This window comes from Rhinatrema bivittatum, chromosome 1, assembly GCF_901001135.1.
Source record: "Rhinatrema bivittatum chromosome 1, aRhiBiv1.1, whole genome shotgun sequence".
NCBI classification, from domain to species: Eukaryota; Metazoa; Chordata; class Amphibia; order Gymnophiona; family Rhinatrematidae; genus Rhinatrema; species Rhinatrema bivittatum.
In genome coordinates this window covers 567,811,266-567,824,268 of record NC_042615.1, presented here as the reverse complement: position 1 = coordinate 567,824,268, position 13,003 = coordinate 567,811,266, and the positions used below count along the sequence as shown (strand labels likewise).

At 46.6% G+C, this 13,003-nt stretch overlaps 1 long non-coding RNA gene across 2 annotated transcripts in view; it reads left to right on the top strand.

The window, feature by feature from the left end:
• The first annotated feature begins 100 nt into the window (after window positions 1-100).
• Window positions 101-13,003, top strand: part of LOC115099709 — a 35,790-nt gene continuing 22,887 nt past the window's right edge. The window contains exons 1-2 of one of the 2 annotated variants that reach the window (XR_003858864.1): window positions 101-156; window positions 445-593. This is a non-coding gene — a long non-coding RNA (uncharacterized LOC115099709). Of the gene's footprint in view, window positions 157-279; window positions 594-13,003 lie in introns of those variants that run through there. The other variant, XR_003858863.1, reaches the window with a different exon arrangement.

Genomic DNA, 13,003 nt, shown 5'->3' with positions numbered 1-13,003 from the left:
CCTGTCACATGATAGGAGCAATGGACGGCCCTACCATATGACAGAGGGCTGGCCAATGGCACCGGTAGCCCCTGTCACATGGTAAGGGCAAAGGGCTGCCGGCGCCATTTTGCTTACTGGCAGCCGCCCCTCCCCGTTGGACCACCAGGGATTTTGGTGGGTCGGGGGGGAGAGAGGGAAGGCAGTCATAGGGGGAGGGAGCTAAGGAAGGAAGGAAGGGTGGTGGGCTTTGATGGGTTGAGGCTGGTTTTGTTTTTTTGACATGGGGGGGAGGAAGTATTGAAACAGGGAGGGCAGCTATTAGAATAAAAGTGATTTTTTTAAAGTTAGCAGTTTGGGGCCGATGCAATAATTGTGAGCTGAAAGCGGATGCTGAACAGTGCTTGTGGAATCGAAAGGGTGTTCATAGAAACTAACATTCCCACCACCCCATTTTTCCAGCAGGACCCTCAAAAAGGAACTATAAATGGGTTTCTGAGCACTGGCAAGGCCAGTTCTGAGGAGTTGGAAGACAGGAGACGTATTTAGCAAGAATAGAAACAGTGACTGTATTTTTGTTCTATATAACTGCAACTGTTCTACTTCCAATAAATGTAAGTTTGGAACACCAGCCTGGAATGTGGAGTGCCGTTTCACAGCAAATCTGTGTTCCCTGCAATCAAGGATCCATTTCAGCATTTACAAGACCCTTAACCGGGACTCACATTACCAATGTACTTGTAACCAGGACAGGGGTTGGCTATATGTATTAAGATAATCGTATTCATATAAATATAGTTTTAAATTGATGTGCAATGATCTGAAAGAATGTAAAAAATTATACAGGGCAAAAGTACAGAAATCTTGTTAAATGCAGAAAAGCACACACACAAAGAATAAATATCAAACTGGGAGTCCTAAATATAATTTTAGGGCTAAACTATTGATTTAATTTTGCAAAGAGATTTTCAGATCCTCATCCCCTCTTCGCCTGCCATATGACTAATAATTTCTGATCAAGCAACAGGAAAGAAGCTGAGGCAAAGGGAGAGAAAGGGTTCTGCACTATGTCAAACTGGCATGCACAGTAACTGCCCAGCAGCCTATTCAGCATTTAGAATATAGAATGATTCAATTACTAGTCTTGCAGTAGGCAAACCTAATGCGAATGGAAACTTGGTTAAATAATTATAGTTCGAAACCTTTAACTCTTCCTGGTCTTTTTCTAAGTAAATGTCACTATCAGAGACTGGAGGAGCTGAGTTAAATTAATTTATGGTTTATGTGATCCCTCCTTTCTAGTCCAAAAATTATGAAAGCATTTTGTATTTCATTTGCCAGTGGATTCAGAAAATATTTAAAAAATAATAATAAAAGAGCTCAGCGTTCAAGGAAGGGGAAAGATTTTATATTTTGAAATTCATGGTGTATGCAGCTCCTTTATATTTAGTTAACATCTTTTCACTGGTAAGTTAAAGCAAGTTACGTTCAGGTACAGTGGATATTTCCCTGTACCTGAGGCAATGGCAGGGAAAATGACTTGCTGACAGTCACAAGAAGTATCAGCAGGATTTGAACCATGGCTTTCCTAGTCCTCAGCCTGCTGTTCCCACCACTAAGCTGCTCCTGCATTCCATGTCACATATTGCTATTGAATACTGAAGCTGCAGTGATGATTTTACTATTTCTATCTGACTTTTTGACTGGAGTAAGAATGTAGGAATAAAGCAAAAAGGGGGTAAAAAAAAAAAAGATCGTTCTCATCTAGCAAGATTTCCTTAATCTTGACAGATATGGCACTTCATTTTTAATCCTGTCATTACCAGCATTCATGTGTGAATTTCTTGATATTAATACATACTACTTAAAGAATGTTACCATGTTTAGGAAACATAAAAGTCCCTCATAATAGACCTCTCACGAAATTCTATAGTCATGGAATAGGAGGCACTGACCTATTATGGACTGGTAACAAAGGATAGGACTGAATGATTAGTTTTCCCCATGGAGAGATGTGAATAGTAGAACAACCTAGGGATCTGCTTTAGAAATAATTAAGGTAGCTCGATTCCACTGATGCGTTTGAGCTACAGAAAGCATGCTGACGGGCCTGCTAATGCAGAATTGGGGAGAGGCGCAGAGAAAGAGCTGGAGGGTGGTGTCCACAGCGTACGTAAGTATGTGATAAAGTATTTTCCCTCACCCCTTTTGATCCCTGCAGATCCAGAACACCTGCCTTGGTGCGTCATTAAACTGTCATCAATTCAATTAATAATACTCTATTCCATCGAAACTTGTAAACCGTTATGATGGCAAAACCGAATGACGGTATATAAAACGAGATAAATCAATCAAGCTAGTTTTGTCACAGAGCAGGAAGGCTGGTGGAAAGCCTTAAAGAGAGAAGATAGATACAGCAGAGATTTCCCAGGAGGGAAGGGAGAGAAAAGAGCAGAGACATATTTAGAAAGGCACACAGAAGAAAGTGGAGCGAGAAGAGCAAAGATATAGAGGGTGTGAGGAATGGAGGGAAAGAGGGAGAAGCAATGGCGTACCTAAAGTATTTGGCACCCGGAGCGGATACTTCTTTGGAACCCCCTCTCCCCCGCCCCCCCCCCCCCCCCATATATAATTTTAAAATTTCCTAAACATCGATGAAATATTTCAAAATAGCAGACACATCAAATAACACCCAATAATTAAAACTAGTAAGGATTGTAAAAATCTCCCATTCTCCATCTCTATCATTCTAAGATTGTTGTAGACTGGGGGCAACGCATGCTTGTGTGTGCACGTGCGCACACACACAATGTGCTCCCTCTCATACACATACATGCTTGGTGAGAGGGAGCATATGTTTGTGTGTGAGAGACACACTTTGTCTGTGTATCATATACACACACGCGTCCTCTGTGTCTCACAAGCTAACACATATATGCTTCCTCTGTCTCTCTCTCTCTCTCACATACACACACACACATGCAGACAAAAACTGAACTGGAAACCACAACAAGCCAGATTCTGTATGCAGTGCAACAATGGAAAAGCAGAAAATCACGATTCCTCAAAACAATTAAGAAATATAAATCAATCACAATAGTAAATCCATACTTAAAAATATACATTTCAAAACAGCTAATGAATAGAATAATATTCAATAATTAGAAGCTCCTGTACAACATTTTAAAAATTTCCTAAACAAAATATTTCAAAATGGCAGATATCAAATAACACCCAGTAATTAAAACTAATAAGGATTTAAAAAATCTCCTGCTCTCCATACCTGTCAGCTGGGAACATACACACACACACACACAAAGACACAAAATATGCTTCCTCTATTTCACACACTTCATACAGCTTAGTGAGAGACAGGGTGCTTGAGTGTCTGTGTGTGAGTCACAACGTTTCCTCTATCTCTCTCTCACACACACCCACTTCCTCTGTATCTCTCACACACAATTCCTGTCTCATACATGTACACACACATCTCTCTCTCACCCCCACCCCCGCATGCACACAGGCACCCTCTCATATATATACAATGGCAGACACTCACTCTTATATATTCACCCTCATACACTGGCACTTACACAGGGCCAGTGTCTCTCTCACATTTTGGAGCTCTTCTTTGGCGCTGGCTGCCCAGCAAGCCTCTTCTGCTGCCGGCTCTGGGAAACGTCAGTGGCATTGCAGGGCCTTGTCTTCTTCGGCCAGCGATACCACAGGGCCTTGTCTTCTGCCGCCAGGAGCACACTGTCAGCACCACAGGGCCTCATCTTCATTTGCTGCTGTCTTCTTCCGCAGGTCCTCGCTTTTGCTGGCAGGGAGTGGGACACCTGCCAGCACGCCACTTCTCCGTGTCACAGCGGGACCTTCCTGCTGGCAGTAATGGCACCCCTCCCGCTGTTGGCACCCGAGGTGACCGCCACTCTCGCTCCGCTCTTAATATGCCACTGGGGAGAAGTGAGAGAAAAGAACAGACACTGGAAATGTGTGTAGGGAGGAAGAGGAGAGAATCAAGCAAACATGAGAGAGAAAAGCAGCTGCATAGCAGGGAGGGGAGAGAGGGGTAAGAGCGGAGATACACAGGGAGGGTAAAAGATCACAAAATATAAAATGGAAAAAAAATATCTTTGTCTTTTGACAAACTGCTAGAAGAGAAATACAGTAAACTCAAGTCTCTGGTATTTGTCCCATGCAGGACAAGGAATAGGCAGGAGGAGGCAGGCATTACACAATAAGGGCCAGATTTTCAAAGAGTTATGCGTGCCAGGCCTATTTTAAAAAGGCCCGGCGCGCATGTAAAGCCCCGGAATGCGTGTAAGTACCTGGGCTTTACAAAAGGGGCAGGGAGGGGGCAGGGGCGTGGCCAGAGGCCTCCACATGGCTGCTGGGCCTAGGATCGTGCGCAACTTCAGCTCCAGGGCTGAAGTAAATTTGGAGATAAAAAAAGATGAAAAAGGTAGGAGGGAAAGGGTGGGGGAGGTAAGGGAAGGGAATAGGGAAAGGCTGTGCGGCTCTGTGTGCACAATTGTGCAGCCCCTTGCGCGCGCTGACCCTGGATTTTATAACTTGCGCGCGCACATGTACGCCCACCACAACCTTTTAAAATCTACCCCTAAGTGTACCATCTTTTTAAAAAGGGCTCCAGGGCAGCTCTGAGAAACTACAAGCCAGTGAGCCTGACATTGGTGTAAGGTAAAATAGTAAAAGCTGTAGTTAAGAACAGAATTGCTGGGCATTTGAATAGACATGTCTTAAGGTGCAAGAGGCAATATGGATTTAGCAAAGGGAAGTCATGCCTTATCAATCTATTAGAAATTTTTGAAGGTGTACATAAACAAGGGGATGAGGCAAGTCAGTTGATATAGTATACCTGGATTTTCAGAAAGCATTTAACAAACTCCCAAATGAGGCTCCTCAGGAAATTAAACAATCTTGGAATAGGAGGCAAAGTATAGGTCTGTGTGGTCAGTTTTCCTAATGGCGAGAATAGTGGAGTACTACACTCATTAACGATCTGGTAAAGGGAGCAACGAGCAAGATGACCAAATTTGCAGATGACACTAAATTATTCATAGTTAAATCACGAGCGGATTGTGTGTAATTGGAAGAGGACTGTGTAAGACTGCTGAATTTGGCATCTAAATGGCAGATGAAATTTAATGTGGACAGTTGCAAAGTGATGCACTTTGTTCCCTCATTCAAGGATCGGTCCCGGATGCATTAAAAACCGCTTCTATAAAACCCTTACTGAAAAAACCAAACTTGGACCCGGCTAACCCTATAAATTTCCGGCCCATTGCCAACTTACCTTTCGTAGCCAAGCTAATGGAAAAACTAGTAAACACTCGACTCACAGATTACCTTGACACCCACGACATTCTTTTTCCTTCCCAATTCGGATTCAGAAAAGGACGAAACACAGAATCTCTCCTACTCTCGTTAACCGACAACATCCTAATGGGACTAGACAATGGAAAATCTTACCTGCTAGCTCTGCTCGACATCTCCGCGGCATTCGACACTGTAAATCACACTATCCTCATCAACCACCTGATGGATATTGGCATCTCAGGCTCTGCACTCCTCTGGCTAAAATCCTTCCTAAGCAACAGACACTACAAAGTAAAAATATCGAACAAAGAATCCCCCCCCCCTGTTCCATCCAAACAAGGAGTACCCCAAGGTTCCTCACTTTCCCCTACCTTATTTAACATATATCTACTTCCACTATGCCAATTACTCAATAACCTCAACCTTACCCACTTTATATACGCCGACGACGTGCAGATCCTTATTCCCATCAAGGACATTATCTCCAACACCATAAACTTTTGGAACAGCTGCCTTCACGCTATCAATCTCCTTCTCACCAATCAAAATATGATTCTCAATACGTCAAAAACCGAACTCCTGGTCATCTCCCCCAACGATAATAACCATATCACCAGCACCGCCATGATACCAATAACAAACCAGTTGAGAGACCTGGGGACCATCCTGGACTCTAGAATGAGCTTCAAAAAATTCATCAACGCCACCACTAAAGAAGGCTTCTTCAAGCTACAGGTCCTAAAACAGATTAGACCCCTCCTACACTTTCATGACTACCGCGCAGTCCTTCAAGCCATATTGTTCTCAAAGATCGATTACTGCAACGCGCTACTACTCGATCTCCCTGCCTCCTCCACTAAACCTCTACAGATGCTGCAAAACGCAGCAGCCAGGATCCTCACAAATACCCGTCGCAGAGACCACATCACTCCGATCTTAAAATCTCTACACTGGCTACCCATCCACTATAGAATACTCTTCAAGACACTGGCCATCATTCACAAAACCATATATCAGCAATCTTCACTACAACTTACCATTCCTCTTGATCTCCACACCTCATCAAGACCAATCAGATCCGCTTACGGAGACACCCTCCAGGTCCCTCCTAACAAATCCACTATACACAACTCCATTAAAAAACGAACTCTATCCACGGCCGGACCGCATCACTGGAACTCACTCCCCCATGATCTACGCCACGAAAAATGCCAGCTCTCCTTCAGAAAAAAACTGAAAACCTGGCTATTCACTCAAGCATACCACTGAAGATACTGTCTTCTTCCAGCACCGTCTATCTCCCCTCTCCCTATTACCTCCCTTCCTTGCCCCACACCCCCTCCCTCTCATCTTCCCTTCCTGTCTCTCCCTCAGTCCCCCCCCCCCTAACTATAGAACTGTTCGGCCAACTCCACCAAAAAAACCACTAAATGAACTAAATGAACCACTAAATGAATGTACAAGCTTTTTTATCTAATCAATAGCTCTCTACTCATTGCTATTTTACTGTTTCTTACTGTTTTTACTGTTTAATCTATCCCTCATTTTCTAATGACCAAGTTACTCACTCCCTGTTTTATTGTAACTTTTATACGCCTTGCTGTTAATTGGTTTCTCCCCTCGTTCATTGTAAACCGGTTCAATAAGACTTGTCTTGAGCATCGGTATATTAAAAGAACTTAAATAAATAAATAAATAAATGCACTTAGGGCTAAATAATTCCAACTATATGGGTTTCATATTAGGAGTCACCACCCAGGAAAAGGATCTTGGAATAACTGTGGACAATACAGTATGTTGAAATCCTCTGCTCAGTGTGCAGCCATGGTAAAAAAAAAAGCAAATAAAATATTAGTAATTATTAGGGAAAAAAAACCAGAAAACAAGACTGGGAATATAATAATGCCTCTCTATCAATATGTGGTGTGACTGTACTTTGAGTATTGTGTTCAGTTCTTGTCACATATCAAAATAGATAAAACTATAAATAATGCAGACAGTGGTATGAAAAATGATGACTTAATGGACTGGCTCCCTTATGAAGAAAGGCTAAACAGGTTAGGGTTCTTCAGCTTGAAGAAGACAATTGAAAGGAAATATGATAGAAGTTTTATAAAATTGTATGATATATAGAACAAGTTAATAGGGAATAGTTATTTACTCTTATCAAATAAAACTAGGACTAGGTGACACACCAAAAAACTAACTGTTAACAGGTTTAAAATATATTTAAGAATTTTTTTCAATCAGCACACAAGTAAGCCAGAGGTGCACAAATGGGGGAGCCGCAAAGGAGATTCCAGGGGGCCACAAATGGTGTACTGTGGGGGAAGGTGCATGTTGCCGCCAGTGAACCCAATCCCACCGGTGGCAGAAAAACAAAGGCCTTGCAGGCCCGTGGTATTAGAATTTGCAAGAGTAGCACTTTCTCTATGCTGATCTTGCGATGCACAAGATCAGCATGGAAGAAGTACTAGCCACAGCAATTTTTAATAGCAAGGGGCCTGCACAGAACAGGCAGTGCCAGAAGCAGCGACAAGGGATTGGCTCCTTCCTAACAGCCACGCGGCGGTGGTGGTGAATGGTGCCTGCTTGGGGGTCTGATTGTCTCTGTGTGTGTGAGAATGAGTACCTGCCTGGATGTCTGTATGTGTGAGAGAATGGGTGCCTGTCTGGGGATTTGTCTGTGTGAGTGTGTGAATGAATGGGTACCTGCCTGGAAGTCTGTGTGGGAGAGCGCTTGTGTGTGTGTGAGGGAATCTGGTGAAGTAAGAGCTTTTCCTGTACATACCCAGATCAGTCCAGACCAGTGGGTTATGCACTCTCACCAGCAGATGGAGTCAGAGAGCAAAGCTTCGAGGCACTGGTATCCCAAGTGTGCCACCTGCAGCTCATCAGTATTTCTCTGACTCCAGCAGATGGTGGTCTGTATTAGGGATGTGAATCGTTTTTTGACGATTTAAAATATCGTCCGATATATTTTAAATCGTCAAAAAATCGTTAGGGCCACGATACAATACCAATTCCCCCGATTTATCGTTAAAAAATCGTAAATCGGGGGAAGGGGGAGGGCAGGAAAACCGGCACACTAAAACCCCCTAAAACCCACCCCCGACCCTTTAAATTAAATCCCCCACCCTCCCCGCTGAACGACCTCCTGCAGTCGATCTCCTGCCGGCGCCATTTTCCGTACGAAAACGATTCGCGGCAAGAAATCGCTCCCGGAACCCCGCTGGACTCCCAGGAAAATTTTGGCCAGCTTGGGGGGGCCTCCTGACCCCCACAAGACTTGCCAAAAGTCCAGCGGGGGTCCGGAACGACCTCCTGCGTCGAATCGTTTTTGTCTATGGCCGCCGCCATTTTGCGGCAGCCATTTTGAAAAATGGCGCCGGCTGAAGACAACACGATTCTATTGAGGGGGCCGTTCCGGACCGCCGCCGTTCTAGACCACCGCCGGATCCCCAGGTAATTTAAAGCATTTGGGGGGGTTCGGGAGGGTGGGGGATTTAATTTAAAGGGTCGGGGTGGGTTTTAGGGGGGTTTAGTGTGCCGGCTCACGATTTTAACGATTTTTCACGATAGTTTACACACCCAAACGGCAACAATACGATTCCCTCCCCCTCCCAGCCGAAATCGATCGTTAAGACGATCGAGGACACGATTCACATCTCTAGTCTGTATACCTGCAGCTTTGTGTGAGATGGATTTTTCTTGCTTCCTGAGGTGCTAGGTTCAGTGTCTGGGCCATCCTTGATAGCCAGGGGACTGGCTCCCTCAGCGACCCGAAGGCTCCCCCTCAGTGTCTGCGGTACAGGGAAGTAGCCCCTTTGGGGATTTTTTTCTATTATTCTTTGCTTAGGCTTTATTTTTTTCTGTCACTAGAAGTTGAAGTTTTTGTGTAAAAAAAAAAACCAAACAGCTCCAAGTTCCCTGTTCACCGTGGCTCCCGGGGTAAATCAGTCTGTCCGGTGGTGCAGAGCCAGGCAGACCCCTGAAGAGGAGGGGAGAGTGTTTCAGCTCTAGTAAGAACCTCTGAGGACATTTTTAGGTTCCCTGCCTCATTTTTACCGCCGTCTCTGGAGCTATGTTTACCATGGTGACCACTTTGTTTTTTTCTTTTTCGACCTCCCACGCAGCTCCCCAGTGTTCCTGGGGCCGATTTTCGCTGCGTTTTTGGTGGGAGTCACCAGGGCTGGATGGCAGCACCTGTTTTCTTCTGGGGGGGGGGGAGTTATATCCCCTTTTTTGCAGGAGGAACATGGCAGAAATTCCTCTGGTGGAACCCTGTAAGGCTTGCAGGGTATGGTCAGCTTATTTAGACCCCCCCCCCCCTGTCACTGTGCATAGACTGTGCACTGGTTGGGGAAGGGGCATCAGACAAGAGGACCAAACCTAAAAAGTCTGCACGCAGGTCAGGCTCGGCGGCTGGGTCTAACGGAAGGAGCCCAACTCCCACTGTGCACCCTGTGGAAAAGGTCTCCCAGGATGACCCTCCCCTGCTGTCCCCCACTGCGTGGACTCCAAGACTGGAGGAATCGAGAGACACGGACACTGATTCTAGCAGTGACGAGATGGAACCGTGGGGATTTTCACCGGAGTTTGTGCTGCTCATGCATGAAGTATTTCTGGCTTGGAAGCTCGCGAATTGCAGAGCCCAGGATGGAAGCATGGGAGTTCCCAAGCGTCCCCATCTGTGAATTGACGGTCATCCATCCCGGGCAATTTTGGCTCGGGAAGATCTAGCAGGTGCAGTCGTCCAATAGGGAAATGACTCCACTCCGCCCCCGAGGGACACCACTGCAGATCAGGGTGTGGTCCCTCCAGAAGTAGATATGGGTGATGACGATCCCGATCCGGTAGAACCTAATGTGGAGGGGGATGACCCCCCACAAAGTCTGACTGTTTAAGAGGGAGGAATTGTGCCCCCCTTATTCCCCAGGTGCTTGAGGAATTGGGGGTGAGACCCTCGCTGGAAGATTCCGACAGCAAGGGAGTGAACCCAGTCCTGGACGGTCTCCGGGGTCCACCTAGTGCTTTTCCCATCCCGAAGAAGATTCAAAAGCTCATCAGCTGGGAGTGGGAATCCCCGGAGACAGGGCTTAAGGTCGGCTGGGCGATGCAAAAACTCTACCCGCTAATGGAGGAACATTTAGAACGTCTCAGGGTACCTAAGGTGGATGCAGCTGTATCAGCGGTGACCAAGAAGACGACGATTCCAGTGGCAGGAGCGACTGGTCTCAGAGATGTGCAGGACTGCAAGCTGGAGCTGCATCTGAAGTGGGTGTTCGAGGTCTCTTCCTTAGGAATTCGGGTGGCGGTGTGTGCCAGCATGATGCAAAGAGCGTGTTTATTTTGGATTCAAAAACCGCAGGACCCATCGTCTTCTGGGACTTTGTCAGCTTCTCAGGCAGCTTATCTGGAGGCAGCGGTAGCATATGTGGCGGATGCCTTATATGACTTGGTGTGTTTGGTGGCCCGGACTATGGTCTCCTCGTTGGCAGCTCGGCGACTACTATGGCTCCACAATTGGGCAGCGAATGCTTCCTCCAAATCACAACTGTGCAGTCTGCCTTTTCGAGGGAAGTTGCTGTTTGGAGAGGATTTGGATCAGCTGATGAAGTCTCTGGGGGATTCCAAGGGCAATAAACTGCTGGAAGATAGAAAGTCCTACAGGAAATCATTCAGTCCTCGATCCCATTTTCAAGATTTCCAAAAAAGCAGGTCGGGGAGGAGTGTTCCACCCTCTGGTTCCAGACAGATCTCTTCCCGTACACAGTCCTTTCGCGGCTCCAGTCATCCTGCCAGAGGTGGTTTTGGTCAGGGAACCGGAACTGGGAAGCCTGCCCAATGAAATCAGGCCCGCCCACTCCTCAGACAGAATGATTGGGGGCAGGTTGTCCCAATTTTACGAGCAGTGGGCCAGGATCACCTCCGATCACTGGGTGTTGGAGGTGGTAAAAGAAGGTTATGCCTTAGAATTTTCTCGGCCTCTCATGCCGGCCTTTGTGGAATCGCGATGCATTTCCCGCAACAAGCAAGCTGCGGTGGAAGACATTCTACAAAGATTGCTGGCCCTAAAGGCGATTGTACCCGTGCCGTCCAAGGAACAGGGGAGGGGACAGTACTCCATTTATTTCGTGGTTCCCAAAAAGGAGGGCACTTTCCGACCCATCCTGGACCTACAGAAGGTGAATTGCTGCTTGAAGGTGCTCCGTTTTCGAATGGAAACACTTCAAACAGTCATAGCAGCGGTTCGAAAGGGAGAGTTCCTCGCCTCCTTGGATCTCACCGAGGCTTATCGACACATCCCGATTCGCAGCGCTCACCAGAGATTCCTACGATTCAAGATCCTGGGTCAGAATTTAAAGTTCCGGGTGCTGCTGTTCGGACTGGCGAAAGCCCTGCGCACCTTTACCAAGATGATGGTCATGGTGGCATCGACCCTCCAGAAGGAAGGTATAATGGGCTGATTCGAGCCAAGTCGGAAGAGGAAGGCAAGCGGACAGTTCTTCGTGTGATCCATTGTCTCCAGTCCCTAGGCTGGGTAATCAACGAAGCGAAAAGTCATCTGACTCAGTCACAGTGTCTAGAGTATTTGGGAGCTCGTTTTGACACCCTCCAGGGCAGGGTGTTTCTCATGAACAACAGGATGTTACAAATTGCAGCAACAAGTTTGTCTCTTGTTATAGCTTCCAATCCCCAGAGTGTGGGATTACCTACAAGTTCTGGGGTTCATGGCTTCGACGTTGGAATTGGTGCCTTGGGCCTTCGCTCACCTGAGACCGTTGCAGAGAGATCTACTGTCGCGATGGGACCCAGTGTCGGAGCAATACCAGTTGCCCCTGCCTTTGTCGCAGCAAATCAGGTCCAGCCTGCAATGGTGGCTGTCGGAAGACAACTTACAGAAGGGGATGCCCCTCGGTCCAGGATTGGGTGATCGTGACAACGGATGCGAGCCTTCAAGGCTGGGGAGCAGTGTGCCTCGGTCATGCGGTGCAGTGAACCTGGCCCTTACCTGAACGGTCGTGGTCTATCAATCGCCTAGAGACAAGGGCAGTCCGCAAAGCGTTGTTGGCATTCCAGTCCCTGGTGCAGGGGAGAATGGTTCGAGTCTTCTCGGACAACGCCACCACGGTGGCATATCTCAATCGCCAGGGAGGAACCAGGAGTCCAGCCGTGGCACAGTGTTATGGTTTCGAGGTGTTTCAGTGGATTCTTGGGTACTGCGGAGATGGCCACTCCCACGGGGAGGAGTCCCGTGGGGAACCACAGTACTAGGCTAGCCTCTATACACACAGACACGAGAATTTGTGTTTATTATACAGCTTGATGGTACTGCCCAGGGGTGGCAGCAGTGAGGTAACCCAGTAGAGTAGTCCAGGGGTCCTCGGCAGAGGAGACCCATCCCACACTCCAATGATGGTAGGCTGCGCTGGGTAGAGGAGAGAGTCCCGGATGTATACTCGCAGTGCTGAAGCTGAAGGTGAGACAAGCTGATAAGGTTATTTGATGAAGGTAGCTGTATTTGATGAAGATCCTGGCAGGCAGAAGTAGTTGATGAACAAAAACAGGTTCACTTTGAATATTAATAGAATCAGTTTAGCAAAGGAACTAGTTAGATTGGTAATCTTATCAATGCTGAAATTAGCATATTCATTACATTTAGAAGATGTGAGAGCTGAAG